The sequence below is a fragment of the Ursus arctos genome, unplaced genomic scaffold (assembly GCF_023065955.2).
Source record: "Ursus arctos isolate Adak ecotype North America unplaced genomic scaffold, UrsArc2.0 scaffold_15, whole genome shotgun sequence".
Classification (NCBI taxonomy): Eukaryota; Metazoa; Chordata; class Mammalia; order Carnivora; family Ursidae; genus Ursus; species Ursus arctos.
Window position 1 is genome coordinate 27,281,997 of NW_026622819.1, and position 19,103 is coordinate 27,301,099.

Consider the following 19,103-nt stretch of genomic DNA (forward strand, 5'->3'; position numbering starts at 1 on the left):
GGAAAAGCCTCGAACGTCCCAGAATTCCCAACTTTTAGCTAGACCAACTCTATGCCTGGCATATCTCTTGCTTACTTATCTAGTCCTGAGGACACCTGATTTCTCCAGTCTGGACAACAGTTGTAAATAAACAGCCTTTCCCAGATACACTTTCATCTTGCCGAAACCCTCCTCCTGCCATAAAACGAGAAGTCCCACTTCCCTATACTCTCCTCTCTGAGCCACCCTTCTATGCTTTATTCTTGTATTTAGCATTCTACACCTTTGACTCCACATTTAATATGCTCCTCTTTGGTCTAAACATTAATTTTTATTGTTTCTGTCTTGACCGAGATTCTCTAGGCTGGGCCTTCATGATTCCCGCCCATAACTAGCATGTTTTGGTTAACAGTCTAGTGGTCATTAACAGCTGGATTCTTAGGACAGAAAATGGTAAATAGACACTATCTCTCTCCTGACAAACAGACATAATATCTTTTTTTGTCTACAGTTTGGCTTCTGTGTTTTAAATATTCAGAAGCAGGAAAGGGTGGGTGCAGAGAAGCTCCCTCCTGAGAGGTCCCCAAGCCACATACAAACTCCTTCAGTGAGCCTGGGTTTTCAGAACCTGCAGGACAGTGGGAAGCACCCTGGGCTGGGGGCCTGGAGACTCAGGGTCTAGTCCAGACTCCAACCCACTGCCAGAGACATCTGAGCAAATCTCCGGGCCTCTGGTTTCTCCTCCTCTGTCAAGTAAAAAGATCAGATTAATTATCTTACAATTTCTCCCTGTTCCAAAAGCAACTAGTCCTCCTATGAGCTCACTGACCCAGTAAATGAGGGATTCTAGAAATTACTTTTCTCAATGTGAGTTGTGAATGAAGGAGCAAGACAGTTGAGGGGTGTAGGCGGACACAGCATTCAAATGCAGGGAAGATGGGTTGGAGTGGATCTGCCCTGGGCTCAAGGGCCCCCCATCCCTGGCCAAGTGCTGGCACGTCTCCTGAGCGCCCCGCCAGGAGCGGATTCTTTTCATAGGGCGTGACAACCCTCAGATCCATGCTCTCTAGGGCTGCTCCTCTCCAATACAAGCTGTACGTTCTCCCCACAAAGATCTCGTTATTTAACTTTGGAGAGAGGAAGTCTCAGACTGAAAACTGAGACCAGAATAGATTAAGTCAGGGACGTGAATGCTCAACTCATCTCCCACCTAGAGCTTCCCCCCTTGACGTGCATTCTGGTTTCCACAACATGAACGCAAATGCGAGTAATTCTTCTCAGTTCTCTTGGACACCAGGGCAAGAAGGAGGTCTTTGTCTGTTAGGTCCTGGCAACTTTATTCCACATGAAGAAGTCTTCCAGAATTCCAGACAGCCACATGGCCACACCAAAAAGGCTACGCTTTTGGAGAACTCCCTCTCCGCTCCTAGCGGGCCTGTACAGACAGTGCTCAAACTCATCCCACAGTGTCACCCCCCGCTCAATCCCCTGCCGTCCTGGCAGCATTCTTAAAACTTGCACTTTCCTGTTACTATTTTGTCACCTGATGTCAAGCTGACAACTCATGGAGCTTGATCCCAGCTTCTGGCCCTAACGCCAACCCCACAGAAGGCTTCAGCCACAATCAGAACGCTGTGTTTCTGTACAAAAACCCCAGTTCCCTCTCGCCACCTCCTGCCCCCTTACGCAGCCAGCCTTGCCTGAGGCCCTTCCTAGCCCTGATCTTGGGCTGCTGATGGCCCCCGCCCCGGCCTCACCCCGCCCTCCCTCCCAGCAGCAATCCTGCGCCGTCCTCATTCTTAAACCCACCTCAGGGTCTGCTCCTTCCTGCCCCTCCCCCTCGCTCAGTGCTACCTGCCCAGCGGTTGTCTCCTGCCACTCACCAGCCTGTCCTCATTTCCACTACCTCTCCCCTACCTTTCTCACCCCGCCCTACCCACTCTGGTTTGCCACACCAGCCGCAGTGGCAGGCGGGGGGACGGAGAGACACACAGGCTAAAAACCAGTAATGGGGAGAAAATGAGATCTGGCTCCCGTGTGAGAGACAGCAGGAGGAAGAACCCATGTGGGGCCCTACTCACACACCTTCAAGATAAAATTAATGACATCAATCGTTCACGTTTATTGTGCCCAGTCCCCACAAAAACCCTAGGAGCCCAACTGAAAACAGAAACTCAAACAAACACACGTGAATCAGGTTCGCAGCAGCATTGCCCACAGCAGCCAAAAGGCAGAAACAGCCCGAATGTCCAGCCGCAGAGGAACAGAGGGACAGAATGTGGTTCCGCTTGTCCAAAGCCACCAGGTTTTCAGATGCACTACTTCTTGTGGACCCCGGTTTGGGAACAAAATAACACCGCATTGTCCTCTACTGCTCCCACGGGCCTGCCCGGTCCTTCCGTGTAGTCAGGGTAAACGTGACCCATGCCAGAAGGATCGACTCGTTCACTAACTCAACAGCTATTTGTTGGGTAGATACTGTCGGTCTGAGTCCGCGAGGTGCTAAGAACCCAAAGATGAACCAAGGTCTGTCCCTGCTCCTTGGGAGCCCAGATTCCACTAGTGGGTGGAGAAGGGGACGTACACAAGGGTTACTAGGGGAGAGGGAGAAAACGGCAAGATGAGAGCTTCAGCAGAGAGCCATGGGAATTGGGGAAGTGACCTCAGATCTGGGCCTGGAGGGGTGAGTAGCAAGGCAACAGACAGAGAGCAGGACAAAACCACTAATGAGAGAAGAAGCGCCATGCACACAGGCAAGAAGGTGAAGCCAAACAACAGAATAGCCTTCTGTTATAAAAAGGAGTGAGGCACCAACACATGCTACAATGTGAATGAGGCTCAAAGCCACCACGCTAGGTGACAGAAGCCAGACACAGAGTGTCGTACACTGTGCGATTCCATTTATAGGAAACATCCAGAACAGTCGAATGCACAGAGACAGAACACAGACTGGTTGTGGACAAGGCCCAGGGGAAGGCAGCAATGGGGAGTGACTGCTTACCAGGTATGGGGGGGTTTTTTTGGAATGTTTCGGAAACTGATATAGGTGGTGATTGCACAACATTATGAATGTATGGTATATTCATAAATGCCTAATTTCACGTTATGTAAATTTCATCTCAATGTTTTTTTTAAAAAAGCCCTATGAGCTAGTTACAGCTATGATTTCTCTCTCACAGATGAAGCAACTGGGGTGTCGTCGGTGTGGCTCCCAGGCCTTTGCACATTGTTAGGACGGTGAGATCGCCCCGTGCCCCTCCTCCTTCAGCGGACTGGGCAACTAAGGCGTGTACACAGAAAGCAACTTGCTCCCGAGTCGTGGCTGACACCCAAGCGTAGATCTTCTGACGTTCAAGCAGAGCTCTTCCTCCTTTACCACCTTCGTGAAACAAGATAAAAGAATCTCGAAGCACAGTTAGATGGTAACCACCCACAGGAGAGCAGGGCAGCGTCCGGGAAAGCATCCTGCGGGTTCTAGCTCCCGAGGCCGACCCTACACAGTGACCACGCACATGGTGACCCCTGGAGTTGACTTTGGTAGAGTCAGGAAAAAGAAGTCCATTCTCTCCTGCCACGATTCTTGAAATGTCCGTATGAGCTGTCCGCTTTCATCACTTAGTTACCCAGTTCATCAACAAACAGCTAATGTGTTCTGTGTGCTCTTTTCTAGTCACCAGCGTCGGAGAGGAAGGATGACTGCAAGGAGCAAGCCCTTGAGGAGCGTAGAGTCTTAAATTTGATTGGAGATTAACCGCTGAAGTCCCGTGGGGAAGCAGGGCAGGAAACAAAGTTTGGTAAGAGCTGGAGGGGTTCAAAGCAAGCACGATAGGGGAGGGTTTTGGTGAAGAAGGGCGACGCTTAGGGCTTCCAGAGTTTGCATTAAGGCTCCAGGCACCTTGGCGAGATTCTGACCCCAAACGTGTCACCGACATCACTGCAGGGCACAAAGCGTCCCTTGCCGGCAGAAGACCCTCCCTGAGCCTCTAGGATCCGGCCTGGTGACAACAGAGGTGGTCCAGCCCTGGCAGAACAGGGCCAGAAAGAGGATGGCCTCCCATGGGCGTGGCTGCAGCGCCACCTGGTGTTGACACTGCGTCTGAGCATTTCCCGGGGCCAGGAGCGCTGGGTCCCTTTCTCCAATAAATGTTTATTAAGGGCTTAGTTTAGAGCGGGTCACTGGGTTAGATTAGGGAAAAGGGAATAAGAAATACAGTGCTTCCGGAGGAGATGGGGGGAGAACAACCCACTACTCAGCCACTGCAAATCAGAAAAGGGTGGCTAACCCTGCCTTGGAGTGGGGCTTTCTGAAGACTTCTCAGAGAAGATGATGTCTAAGCCTTACTTCTAAAGGAAAGAGCTGTTTTCGAGGCTGGGGGGGGGGGGGGGGAAGGAAGGGCACTGTGCATTTCCCAAGTGCCAAGGCCCAAGCGAAAGAGAAAGTGGTATAATCACAGAAATGCAAATATTCTAGCATGATTGCAGTATGGTGGGCGGGTGGTGAGATGACGTGGTTGTTGGGATAGGGAGGGAATATGGAAAGGGGAGATTGGGAGAAAGAGGACACTGGGCAGGTAAGCAGACATCAGATCCCAAGGAGCCTGGGACACATGCTGGGCAGTTTAGATCCTGCACTGAGAGCAACAGGAGACCACAAGGGGCTTCAATGAGGGGGTAACAGTCTACGTTGTCAAAGAGCCCTCTGATTCAGTGTGGACAATGGGCGGGGAGGTGGCACAGACTGGGGACAGCCAGGTGAGAAGTCCCGCTGACTGGGTGGAGGTATTGGCAGCGGGGGCGGAAAAAGGAAAAGAGATCAGAGATGGAGAGTACTGGAATGTGCAGTGTGAAGGAGAGGGAGGGCTTGGGGGTGCAGCCAGAGCTCCTGCTCCCACACCCCACCCCCACCCGCACCACCTGCTGATGAGGAGAAACGTTCACGGAGCAGCAACAGGCAGAGACCTGGAGATGTGGGGCACAGGACGGGTGGAGCCTCCAGCAGCAAAGTCAAAGGAGACTTTGCAGCAACGGTCACCGGGTCTCCTTACAAGGGAGCTACTTAAGGCTCCCTCATCCCACTGTGTTGCCTGCCGCTGTCAAAGCGCTCTGCTTGTATTTCAAAAAAATCATTGTGGGACAGGATATGGAAAGGTAAAATTGCATGGAGGTCTGTCGCTTCATGAGTCTTAGTGAAAGTCTTTGCTGAGTTCAGGGACATATTTAAACTGAACCTTTGGCGGGGGGCGGGGGGGGGTCGGTAACAGCGCAAGCCCCAGCTTGTGGTCTTTGGTGCCCTCTCGTGGTAATAAGCTGAATTACAGCTCTCGTGGCAATGAGCTGAACTCTGTCTCTATTTCTGTCTCTCTCTCTCATGAATCTGCACCCAAAAACCTGCACACAGAGGTGGATCTTAAAACCAAAGAGACAGCCCCAGGAATCATTTATCCAGACATCCATAAAGAGAAAGCATCAAGATCTTCCACATCCTCTTTAATGCAAAATCCAAAAGAAACGTCTCACTCCACCCTCTAAAGCACACTACCCTCTTTGTTTTTTTGTGACACTACACTTCTGGTTTTCCTCTTTCATAAAAAAGAAGGTTCATGAAGACACAGAGGGAGCTGAAGCAGGTTTAGTCCGTCAGACAAACTTTAGAGAAGGGGAAAGTTAGTCTGTAAGAGTTGGGGGAAACAAGATTAGGGAAACACGGTAGGGGAAACAGAGGGGAGGTGGGCCGAGCGCCGAGCAGGAGGAGGGAGAGCAGGCTGGCCTCGCCTGGCTGGGCAGGCATGCGCTCCATGAGGATTGGACCTGGTTTTGCCTGGAGAGTGCTCCTTTGCACCCCACTGCTTGGGGCACTGGGACAGTGGGACAGCGTATTCTGTGAGGGAACTGTGAGGAAGTCACGCAAGCCCAGCCCCGTGAGAACAGTAACTGCCAGCAGAGCCATCCAGTCTCTCCAAAGACTTCTCCTGCCTCTTGATGCCATCAAGCCCGTTTTCCCTACAGCCAGGCCATGCAGTGTGCTTGGCCTTAAAAACATTTTAAGGCATTTCTGTAGCTGTTAAATACCTGTGCCGTTATATTAACCATTTCACTAGTAAGGGGCCCAGAATTGCTATAACAACTCCGTGTGATTTTAAACATTCTTCTATTTAGAGAAAAGAAACCAGTAAGGCAATGTCACGAGTAGGTAGCTGCTGCTTAAACTGTAGGGCTTCATGCTCATTCTTAGGAGGTGGAAGACATACTGGCCTTCTCTCAAGCCCACATCCCAGCCAAACCTTTCCCCATCTGCCAGCTCAGGCTTGACCCTAAGCATAAGGGCCATCCCCCTGGGGATGGAGGACATGCAGGGGTTTTTAGCCTTTCTCTACTTGGGAACGGGATGTAAAACTCAAATTTTGATTTAGACTCCGTACACCTTTTAATACTTGAAATGTCATCCAGGGATGGGGTGAGACATACAACAGATCGTGTTCGAAGGCAAAGGCTGGGAAATACTGAACAGCTCTACTGACTGCAGTCTGTTTGATAAACTCGTTACTGCTCCGTGGTAGATGGCAAGAGTTCCTCACGAGTTCCCCTGAGAAAATGCTCCTCTGGAGAAATTAGATCCCAGTGCTCAGAGTAGCCTAGCAGGTGGTTAGGAGCTGCCCCCTCTGAGACCGAAGTGAAAGACTCAGATGGTTTGAGGAAAGACCTGGTTTTGCAGTAGAGTCCTGGGAACCTGCCCCCACCCCGAGTATCATAACAGGTGTGGGTCATTGTTGACATCCTGGGGGACCCTTCACTGACCCCATCCAAGCTCAATTCAGCTAAACAGACCCTTAGCATCTCTAGCTACTAGCAACGGACTGTGCTAGTTGTTCAGGGGTTATTACAGAGCTGCGGTTCCAGCCAGGCATGATTTCACTGCCCCCCCCCCCCCCCGCCTTCCCTGTCCCCAGGGGATATTGGACAATGTTTGGAGACATGTTTGGTTGTCACAACAGGGGTTTGGGGTAATACCGGCATCTAGTGAGTAGAAGCCAGAGATGGCTGCTAAGCATCCTACGATGCACACGACAGCCCTTGCCCACCAGGAACCCTCCAGAATGCCAGTAGTCCCCAAGTTGTGCAGTCCTGCCGGAGAGAAAGAACTGGGAGCATCTGGGGCAATGAGAGCCCCAGAAGTGTGGTTGAAAAATAAACGTCCGTGCCCCACCCCAAGCACAGTAAGTTAGAATCTCTAGGTGTGAGCGCAGGGATCTGCATGGGGCTCAACACGGGGCTCAAACTCACGACCTTGCGATCAAGACCCTGAGATCAAGACCTGAGCTGAGATCAAGAGTCAGATGCGTAGCTAACTGAGCCACCCAGGGGCCCCTTCGGAGGGTTTTAACATGCACCAGGGTTTGAGAATATAAGCGACAAGAGCTACAAGGTCCCTCTAGTGGCAGGAGTGAGACCTGGAGGGAAGGGCTAGGGGAACAACGATAACGATAATGTAACACAGGATAAAGTTCAGGCATGGTGATGGGTAGTAAGGGGGGTACGTATTGCATGGTGCACTGGGTGTTATACGCAACTAATGAATCATCGAACTTTACATCGGAAACCGGGGATGTACTGTATGGTGACTAACATAATATAATAAAAAATCATTAAAAAATAAATAAATAAACAAGCAAATAAATAAATAAATAAATAAATAAAGAGATGAAAATTCTAAGCACCAAAGGAAAAAAAAAAGTTCAGGCATGAAGAGAAGTGGTGGTAACCACAATTCTAACCACTCCGGGGGCCACGCCCGAGGCTCGATGCTTTATACGTGTGAGCACACGGCCTCAGGCGGTGGGTTCTATCAAATACTGCCATCCTATTCCAGGAAGCCGGCACAGACCCAGAGAACCCGGGGCACTGGCCCAACAAAGTCCCAGAGGCAGTGACAGAGTCAGCCCGGAAACCTCAGTGCTCTGCCTACGTCCCCACGTTCAACAGCGACGCCATGGCTTGGGGAATTCAGGGAAGGTCCGTGAAATGAGAAGGAAAGCAAAAGCTTCAAGGAAGAGACTGCCTCGGAGGGCTGGAAGGCTCTCACTGCAGAGGAGGGGCGGGGACAGCAGCACAGAGCAAAGCCACGCACCGGCGCGTCCAAAATGCCACCCCTCTCCTTCGGCCTCAGGGCCCTTGCTCAGTTAGTAGAGGGATGGGCAAAGTGTTGGGTCTTTGTTTTTGTTTTTCTGAAATCTAAATTCAAAGCTACTGCAATGATTATCTTCCATTTTATTTACTCTTTTCCCACAAATTATTTTTAAAATTCTTCCACATCATATGAATACATGAAGCAGCTGGGTTTTGTTTGGATGGCCAACTTCCACATAGATCTAAAGTATGACAGTGTGTAATCTACATGTTAATGACATGAGCACACTGGAAATGAGATGTCACTGAAGTCTGGCCTCTTACCGGGTTCTCTCGGGGCCGAAATACATTTTTTCAAGATGTTTCAAATTCATGCTTTAGCTGTTGTCAATAGGCAGGTTTCTCTAGAGCCCATGTCTGCTCAATCATAGCCTTTATTTTTTTCTGCTGATCTTTGGGATGATTTAAGTCCTCGTGTTACTGTTTATGATATGGCATGATTGGAGAATAATGTTTTATAAATATCAGTGTTTAAAGTGTCTACTTCATACATCTGCTTGAAATTTCATTTTATTAATTCAATCAGGGCTGGGGTTCAGGCTCAGTAAGATAGGCGGCTAGGGTGCAATGTTTAAGGAGGCCCCCAATCTCAGGACTGTGCAAATGTCAACCGTGCACTTGCCCAAGCCTAAGAGTGAGTGCCTCCTTAAATATTGGGCCCTAGGTGCCTACTTTGCCTCGCCCTAGTCCTGGTCCTGAAGTCAACGTATGTTTATTGAACGCCTGTTATGTGCCACACAGTGGTAATGAATGAGACAGCCAAGGCCCCTTCCAGTTTACATTCCTCAGAGTAGTTTTAACTTTGTTGAATTTGAACTACAGCTGATTTTCCAGACATTGCCACTGGCTTGTTCTAAGGTCATTCCAATCTCCTTTGTCTGCTCCATTCTGCTTTCAGCTGGGTGGCCACATGAATGAGTTCTGGCCAGAGACTCCGCTGAAAGTACTGAGGGCTCTGGGAGAACTCTTCCATCTCATTTGCCTCTTCCTGCTTTAAACAAGAATGCAATATCTGGAGATGAGGCAGCCTTTGTGCAGTCATGAGGAAAAAGCCAGGGGAATCACAGAGATAACAACTTAGAGCCCTAATATCACGTGCTGCTGAACCAAGTCAGCATCCGTCACGTGAGGAACATGAGCCCCTATTTGCTGAATACACTGTCGGTCAGGTTCTCTATCACAGCCAAAAGTATTTCTAACTGAAACAATTGGCAAAGCTTATTTGTACAGAGCTTGGGTTGACCCTAGATATTGACATTTACCTGGGTAAAATAACTAGCAATCCAGGGTGAGGAGTGAAGCCCCCCCTGAGAAATGGGAGGGAAGATAAAGTAACTCCATTATAATCTGTTCTCTCCATAGAATGTTATCAGCATTTAGCAACCTCTGCAGCATTCTTGGCTACGAAGAGAGTGAGAAATACGGTTTAGCCTTGTATTCAAGGACCCATATAACTAACACAATGTGATACCAGGTTTACGAAAGCACGGAGGTCTCAGGGTTACGAGAGCTTTCTAATGAGCACCCCCGGGGAATCTCGGGAGGCAGGAGGCAGTGTGATAATACTCTCCTTGCTGTCTCCTTCTCCATCTTGCTCTGCCTTGAGTCTCTGGGGTTTTTACCAGGAACTTGCTTGCAATCTATTCTGGTTAGGCATCATGCCACAAGAAAGATCTTAAAGAAGCAGAGTAAGAAAAGATCTAAGCTAAACAAAAATAAGCAAAGATTTGGCTGGATTTGTGTACAAAATGCAAAAAAAAAAAAAAACAGGACAAAAGAAAAATAAAAGTTTTGTTCCAAACTCCCTGGTTTTCGTGACTATGCTCTTAGAACCAACCAGACAATGCTCCAATATCCCACTTTTCAGGTACCATGAGACCTTGGCCTCAGTGACTTCAAACCCACTGTGAAGACAAACCCCAACTGCGTATCTTCTACTAGTTCCGGATGGGAATAAAGGTCTGACTACCATTTGTATTTTTGCAACATTAGAAACCAAAATCACTTACTTAGTAACTACTTCATGTTCACTTACAATGCTTCCTTTGCAGTCATTTGTCTATGTAATGTTTACTTTGTAGCCACTTAGAAATCCAGCCAATGATTTGCGTCTTGCAGGCTCTTAACCGATACTTCCAGAAAACCAGGAAGTGTCGGTGGATAGAAATCCAATGTCAGAATGACAGCATCAGTGTAGACTGGCATATCAGACAGGAACTGTGTCCAGCTACTCACCACAGAAACAGGTGATTGTCTCTGAAAATGATAGAGGTTTATTTTCCTCTCATGTAAAGAAGTCTGGAGGCATTTCAGAGAGTCCATGTCCCAAGAAACTACGATCTTTCTACCTTACTATTGTTTCTACCCTCAGAGTTGCCTCAAGTTACACAACAACCATACCTGTTCCCACCATTACATCCGCACGCCAGGCAGCAGAGAAGAGCGAGGACAAGAAGAGCGCGCTTGCTGGCTGAGCCATCCCTCCTCAATGGCTCCCGCAGGACTCCACCCAGCTCCTTCCACTGAAATCTCATTGGCCAGTCCCGCAAAGGAGGCTGGTGCTATGGTCCGAATGTTTATGCCCTTCCAAAATTCATAAGTTGAAATCCTAACTCCCAGTAGTAGGAGGTGGGGACTTTGGCAGCGACTTAAATCATGGAGGTAGAGCCTTCATGACTGGGATTAGTGCCTCATCAAGGAGGCTCTGGAGAGACTCCAGCCCCTTCCAGCACCTGAGCAGTAGCAGGAAGATGACGGCTCTATACCAGGTAGAGGGCCCAGCCATGCTGGTGTCTTGGTCTGGGATTCCGCCAAATTATGAGAAATACATTTTTGTTTTTATGAGCTACCCAGTCTGAGGTATTTTGCTAGAGCAGCCCAAACAGATTAAGACAGCTGAGAAACCTAATTTGGGGCTGGGTACTTTGCCATCCTTCAGGTTGTGTTTATAAAGAAGAGGAAACTGGCAGCTGGCAGTTTCTGCCACAGTTGGCAGAAGAAATGGAGTCCTTCTAGAAAGTAAGTGTGTGAGCACATCCAGATCAGTTTGTTCCATGACATCATGAGAGGCAACCAGATCACCCTGATGGAGGAGACTAATAGGAATCCTGGAATCAGAAGTTAGCACATTGGTGATTTCTGGGCTCACAGCCTCTGTTCCCCCAAAGAAACTAAAATCCACCTTTCCCTGGGCAGTTATCAAGAAGACCCTGAGTTTACGCGAACATGACCTAAAATGATCTAGACCTGGGGACATCAAACCACAGCCCCTCCACCTACATTAGATTCCTCTTTCAATCTTCTCAACCTACGCCATTCTCCTGCACACCTTGTCGTGGAAATCACAGTAAAAATGGAGATGAACTCACTCCCATCACCTCCTGCAAGTCTGTAAAGGTATTTATCTCCAAAACCGTCCTGACTTTGTCCTCCCTTCCCCCCAAAGGAAGTGAGAACTGCCTCCCGTCTAAGCATAATCTCCACCAACAGCACAAACTTCAACCCCTCTTCGACCCTCGGCTGTCAGTTATGCCCTTACCTCCCCTCCACCAGCTCCTCTTCTTAGTTCATGAATCAGAGGTCCCTCCCGCAGTGGTCCCTCCATCCTAGACTGCCTCTAGCTCTCTCCCTTCAAAGCCCAGCTACCTGAAGGAGTCTCTCGTTTCTCCCCTTTCTCACGTTCCATTCATACTTCAGTCCACTGCAGTCTGGTCCCCACTGTCCCTCCACTGGGCACTGTCTCAGGAGGCACTGCCAACCCGGTTGCCAACTTCAACAGTCACTCCTAGTTTCTATCTCACTTTGCCCAGCAGTTGACTCTATGGATCATTCTTCCTTCTTAAAACTTCTCTCTCGATGTCTATGAACCTACTTTTTCCTCTGTCTCCCTTTCTCTCAGGTCTGACCTCTTTTGCCTCCTGCCTTCTGCCTGCTCTTTAAAATGCTCCTGTTTCCCAGGATTTGGTTATTTATCCTCATCATGCTCTCATGTCATCCCATGGCCATTCTAGCCACATCCACTGATGGCTCCCAAATCTTTATTGCAACTCATGCACTGTGCTAGCTTCGAGTCAGATTTCCAATTTCCCACAAAGTGTGTGCGCTTCAGTGACCTACAGGCACCTCAAGTTTAACGTTCCAGAACCAAGTTCATTATCTTTTCCTCCTGTTGCTTGCCTCAGGAAATGACACCACCATCTCCCCAGGTCATTCACTGAACATTATCCTAGACCCCTCCTCACCCTCTACGTCCAATCAACAGCCACTGTAGAATTCACCATCGTGACCCCCTTGCCTCTCTGTTCCCTCCCTCACCTCCGTTGCCATGGATACCACCTTAGTCCAACTGGTCATCTCCCATTTCCACTATTGCAATTGCCTCTTAGCTGATTCCTTGTCTGTAGTCTTCCCCCCTCCAACCATCCTCCAGACGACTGTCAAAGCAATCTTTAAAACTTGGAAATCTGAGCTTCACACTCTAATCAAAAACCCTTTTGTGGCTCCCCACTGTGGGCAGGTAAAGAGCAAACATGTTAGCATTTGAGGTATACACTGGCCCTGCCTGTCTCTCCAGCCTTGTTTCTAGTAATTCTCCACCCCTTTAAAATCTAGTCTGCATTTATACCCACTCACATTCCCCAAACACACTATGGTATTCTGTCCCTGTGCCTTCATACATGCAGTCCCGTGTTAAGGACTACCTGCCCTCACTTGTTGGCCTAGAGAAGTCCCATTCTTCCTTGTATGGTCACTATGGTGAAGCCTCACATTACCACGCTCCCCGGAGTGAAACAGCTGGCATCTTTCTTTGTATAGTCTGTGCAAAACCCAAATAGTGTCCATGTTGAACCATGATGTAACTCTTCACTTTCAGAACTGCGTCTCCTACTAGACTGTAAGGTTCTTAAGGGCAAAGGTTGTAAACTTTGCGTCTCTGGTCATGGTCATATCATCAGCATGTAGCATCCTGCTACTAGATTGCTATTGGAATTGAGCATTGCTATTGTTATTAGATCAATGCTATTTGAATAAAAATAGAAATGAATGTCCACAATTTAAATCTCAATATTTAAGATGCACAATTCCAAAATAAAGATATTTCTGTAGTAATAAGATTTTAGTAAAAAACAAAAAATAAGAGCTCTAAAAAGAGGAAACAATTTCATCTACTTAGTATGATTTAACTACACCCCAGACGGAAGGCAAGATAAACGGTATTGCTATTTAATAAGGTCCTTCTCAATTTTGTGATCAATCAAATCAACTCTACAATTTTTAGCAAGCTGTGCCCAGCCCACTTTAATACGAATTCTGTTTTTTTATTTAAGTGGTCAGTTCAGCAGGGTATGGCAGAAATAGCACATGTTCGAACATCAGAAAAACCAAGGTCTGAATCAAAGTTCAGTCTCTTAATTGTATTATGACTTGGAGATATTTAATCTTCTTGAAGCTCAGCTTTTTCAATGGTCATCCGGGCTAGTTGAAGCAATTCACCCAAACACGTCACACTTCGGTACCCTGTACATAGTGACTGCTCAATGATGTTTATTTCCTTCCCCTTTACAGAATAAAATTGATTTTTGTACCTTTTTATCTGAGCACTTCTTCACAAAGATGACAAATCCTCTCCCAGAACCACGCGATTTCCTCCCTAGACTGACAACCAGGAACTTTCATCAACTGCTGGTTTTCTCTCTAGAGAATAACACCTTTCGTCTTCTCTCTCTGTCTTTAGCTAAAACTAAACAAAGTGATCAAGTCAACATAATAGATCAAAACATTGATTTACCTTCAGTGCTAACCTGCTGCCACCAGTTGCTGGGAACTAAAACTATGGACGCTGTCCCCCGTGTGTGTCTGGGAGTGCTCAGCCCCTTGCGTCCATCCCCGGCGTCCTCCCGGTCACCTTCCCTTCCGCAGTCTTGCCGGCTGCCCTCTTGGCCCTATTGCACCGGCTTGGACTCACCGAAGCAGAGCCACAACCTGATTGGCTCAGCTCACTGTCAATCCCTACCCTGGCCCTGCCTTTTCTGAAGTTTACACTTTTGTTGCCTAGGAAACGCCATGGCTGTGAAAGCCCAGGCAGCTTCTCCGGGAGGGAAGCCAGCAGGAAGTATAGCTGGCAACTGTTTGGTTTCAAGGCCAGCATCAAAACTTGCCTCATATGTTGTATAAAATAATGTTCAGCAAATTGCCTTACTTCATTAGGCAACCCCTTCCTGCCCTTCTGTTGTCTCCAGATGGCACCTGCTAGGGCGTCCAATTATCTCTCAGGTGAGACTTAAAACCTCAACCCACAGGAGACACCACGTGTAATTCTAAGAGATTCAAAGTCCTCTCTCTTTCTCCACAAGCTCACATTGACAGGATGCCATTCCTTACTCTTTCTACCGTTAGTGTCCTCTTTTCTCCTTTCTTCTCTTCTCACTTCTCTTTTCACACTTGTTCCTTAGCAATGAGTTTGCCAGATTAGAAGCAGTCTAGTGCCCTGTTTAGAAAACAGTACCTAACTCATGCTCTCCTTCATTGTTGTACCCATGACATCCACCCTACCTCATCATTTCCACCGCTTCTCTTGCTTTGTAGCCCAAAGAAACTAGGACTGTAATGATGAAGACCGGGATTCCACATTCTGTTCTGCATTGTACGTTATACGGATTCGCGGGCAAGTGTGGTCATTGATTTCTACAGTCCCTACAGAGGACATTATATTTGTCTTGTCCACTTCTCACCCTCACCCTGGAGATCAAGGAGGTGATATTCTCTGTGGATTTTAATGAAGACTTGCCTTGGTTGAAGGAATGACCATTGGACTGTGATTTGAGGAACAAGAAGGGGCCACTTACAAAATAAGTCCTTTGTCTCTCTTTTAGGAGTAATGCTGTTTTCAGAAGGTCCCTCTTTATAATACATGACACCCACCAAGCAGTAGAAAGCTACTGACACTGGCAGAGTATTTGTTGTGCGACCCACCTCTACCCCAGGATAGTTCTGAGTGTCTTCCCTACACACCATTAGCTTTTCATCCAAAAACATCCCTTCTTACTGCAGCTGACCTCAAGGTACTAGCTGAATCATTTCATTTTCACTAAGTGAAATTACTAAGGTAAACTAACCACTGAGACAAGATGCACTGACAATGAGAGTTAAGTCTGTCTTGCGATTAATTAATCACTAAGACTGTGGAAAGCCAGGTGAGAGGACCAAGATACTCTGGATCATCTTTGCATCTTCCAGAGCTCCCAGCATGATGCCTTGTACAAACATGAAATCAGTCAGTGTTGGCTGAATCAAATTGTTGAACTGGGTGAAATGCACTCATATTAAGGACATCCAAAATATGAAATCTAGAAAGAGCTAGTTCCTTGGACTAAGTAGAAGTTGGCTTAAAACAACAAGTATTCCATTTACCTCCTTTTTCAAGGTAATTGGTTGACACTTAAACAAATAACCATCTCACAGTAGCCCGCAATTAGGATGTGATAAACCAAACGACAGAAGATTGACATGGGGAGAAATGACATCTATAGAGCATTTGCTGTAGGAACCAATACGTGATCATGGTTGGTGCTAATGTAGAAACAGGTAAGCAGAAGAATCCTTACGTAATGAAGGGAAACGTGAATGACAGATTGAACTCCACTTCAGCGTCTTAAAATGTACCTCCAAATACGTGTATTTTATATGTAGATACTGTGTGTCGTGTTTCATGCCCATTAAAGACCAACACATTAAATATTTTGCCTGTGTTTATCATTTCTCAAATACGTTATTTTAGGTTATAATTATGGAACGACCCCAGGTCCCACTCACAAAATAAATTTGCTTCGGTCGAACATGAACCCTTACTCTGTTTACCATTAGTCCTCTGATTCTTCAAGAAGTGACTCCAATTCTTACGCACATGTATCTTTTCTCTCTTCGAAACCGTATTAGCTCTACTACTTTAGAAATTATTAAAATGTTTGCATTTCTAATTATATTCAAATGCAACAATAATTCATGAATACTACATTTTAAGGGACTTAACAGAATGACCCTGAGAAACACATCTCACACATAGAGATTTTCAAATCAATTTTAAAGTATAATTTGTATACAACAAGCTGCATCCATTAAATGGATAAAATACAAATGTTCCCTCATTCACGTATTGATGGGCATGTCGTTTTTTCTTAGTCTGGGGTCATTATAAATAAAGCTGTTATGAACACTTGTGTACAGATTTCCAAGTGGACATAGGCTTTCATTAACTTGAGTAAACACCTTGAAGTAGAATAGCTGGGTCATGTGGCAAGTGTGTGCTGAACTGAGAAGCTGTGGAGTGATTTCGCTCTGTGGCCGCACCATTTCCTGCTCCCCTCAGCAATGGAATGGGTACGCGCTCCAGCAGTTCCATCTTCTTGCTAACTATTCATATGATCAGTCCTTTTAATTTTAATCATTCTAGTAGGTGATTTATGATACTGTGCTTTTATTTTGCATTTCTCTAATGACAGATGTGTCCAGTAATTCTTCATGTGATTATTGGCCCTTTGCATATCTTCTTTTGAGAAGTGTCTGCTCAAACCTTTCTGTTCATTTTTGTATTGGTTGTAAGATTTGTTTAGATATTCTAGATACAAGTTCTTTGAGAAATGTGCTGCAATATTTTCTCCCGGTTGATGGGTTATATTTGTCTTAAGAGTGGACGTTTTTCATTTTGACAAAATTCAATTTATCAAATGTCTTTCTTTTTGATTTGAGCTTGTGTGATCTGAATAATAAATCTGTGCTACCATGACACTACACTGACTTCTAGAATGTCCATAGCTTCAGTGTTTACATTTAGGTCAATGATACATTTTGAGGTCATTTTCGTGTATGGTACGCACTGACAGTCAATGCCCTTTTGTATATGTCATTTCGTAAAACTCAAAGGCCATTCAGATATCAGTTGTTCCAGCATAATCTGCTGAAGGGATTTTTTTTTCCCATTGACTTGTCTTTGCACCTTCTTCATAAATCAACTGAACATGTCTGTGTGGATCTATTTCAAAGTTTTCAAGATACACTTGGAGTGGAAGCAGAAATAAATTGCAGAGGCTTATATTCCATGCAATGAGAGCCAACAAAGGATCTGAACCAGGGAATGATGAGATCAGATGTCCACACCACCAAGGCCATGCTGACAGTCTGCCCAGTGAAGAAGGTTTCGATGGAGTAAGACTAGAGACATCAACTCAGCTCACTGGCTGCTGTTGATCAGATTCCCTGGATGGAAGTGGAACTTAGGAAGCAGCAGGCACAAAGTTGGCCTCCCTGAGTTATAAGTATTCAGGGAGGATGACATGGTGGGAGTGGGAACAGGAGTCATCAGCTGGCAGCCTCATCCCTTGGACCTTTTGTTCGTTATGAGGGGGGAAAATCTTGGTTATTCATTCTAATGACAACACAGAGAAAGCTTCAGGTCTGCCTTTCAGGAATTATTACCAGAGACCAATTTCAGAGATTTTATAAGAATTGCAGAAATAAGACCTTGAATTACACACACACACACACACACACACACATGTCCTCATGGGACATGCTTGTGGCTGTAGGTGACATTGTGCAGCAAGAGAATTCAGTAGACACCGGGCACCAGCTCTGCATTCTACCCAGAAAATCCTACCCTAACATTGTCAAGGGTGGACCTCTTTTCACTTCGGCAGGAAGTATTTGTAGTGGCTGCTTCATCATCCATTTGAATTATTCCAACATGTGGTCACAACTTTGAATCAGGCAATCAAAACCTGTGGTGTCTGGGGCCACCCCATATATCTACCGTTTTCTTCACTATGTTTCATATATAAGATACTGTACATTTGAAATGTTTAAGGATACATTGAATGCCACATGAAAACACAAAAGCAAATATGATGGCACAATCATAGGAAGGTAAAATATATTAGACGAGGAACCTACCAGAGAGGGAGCCTGGTGTCTAGTAAAGGAGATAGAAAAGTAAAAAAAAAAAAAAAAAGAGGGGGGAGCTATAGACAATCACATGGAGCCCCCACACCAGCCCTTTTCAGAGAATCAAACACGAAACATATAAAAACCCTGGTGGTTAAGACACACATATTTGGGTGTATTTTGTGAGGAACTGAATGCAATTCCTACACGTAGAGGGATATTCTATGCCGTATTTGGGGAGCAGACAGATGTTTCCTAAATCAATTAAGTCCTGGGAACTGCTGTGATCATGGGACCTGAGGTTCCAGGGCTTCATAGGGAGGTCCAGGATCTTCAAGTGAGGTCTTCATAACTATATTTTAAGAGGGGCAATCTTGAGAAGAGAACTGTGAGAAGTGAGAACCACAGCATTAGCTGTGACTCAAAGCAGGCTCCACGTCTGACCAGCAAAGGAGATGCTCTTCACAGGAGGAGACTCAGCACAGAGACCACAGGTGGAGTCCTGGGAAGGTCATCCCTGCCTAGCTACAGGGTGGAGACCAGACTTCCTGAGCTTGGAGGTGAAGTGAAAAGGAGATGCAAGAGGAAAACCCAACATGGAAGTACTGGCCAGTATCTTATATCATATCATGCAATGTGAGGATGGAGAAAGGGAAGAGAAACAGAGGTGTCAGACACTAAGGATGAAGTAAGCATGGCCCTATGTCTAGACACGGAGTAGGGAGGATGGTGGGGCTGTCTGCTGAAGGTTTGGGTCTGGTGAGGAGACCACTGGAGAGAGGCAAGTCAAGAAACCAAGATCAAACATAGACACAGAAAGTAGAACAGGAGTTGCCAGGGTATGGGGCTGGTGGTGGGGGCAGGCATATGAGGAATTACTATTTGATCAGCATGGAGTTTGAGTTTGGGAAGATGAAAACTGTTCTGGAATGGGTGGTGGTGATGTTTCCATGATAATGTCAATGTGCTCAATGCCACTGACTGTACAATTAATGGCTAAATGG

At 46.5% G+C, this 19,103-nt stretch overlaps 1 protein-coding gene across 1 annotated transcript in view; it reads right to left on the bottom strand.

Annotated features, from left to right (window-relative positions):
• The window catches only part of CAPSL (calcyphosine like), a 30,166-nt gene extending 16,008 nt beyond the window's left edge, over window positions 1-14,158 (bottom strand). The window contains exon 1 of the mRNA XM_026506799.4: window positions 13,952-14,158. The gene's annotated coding sequence lies outside the window, so the exon portion shown is untranslated. The remainder of the gene's footprint in view (window positions 1-13,951) is intronic.
• Window positions 14,159-19,103: the final 4,945 nt, after the last annotated feature.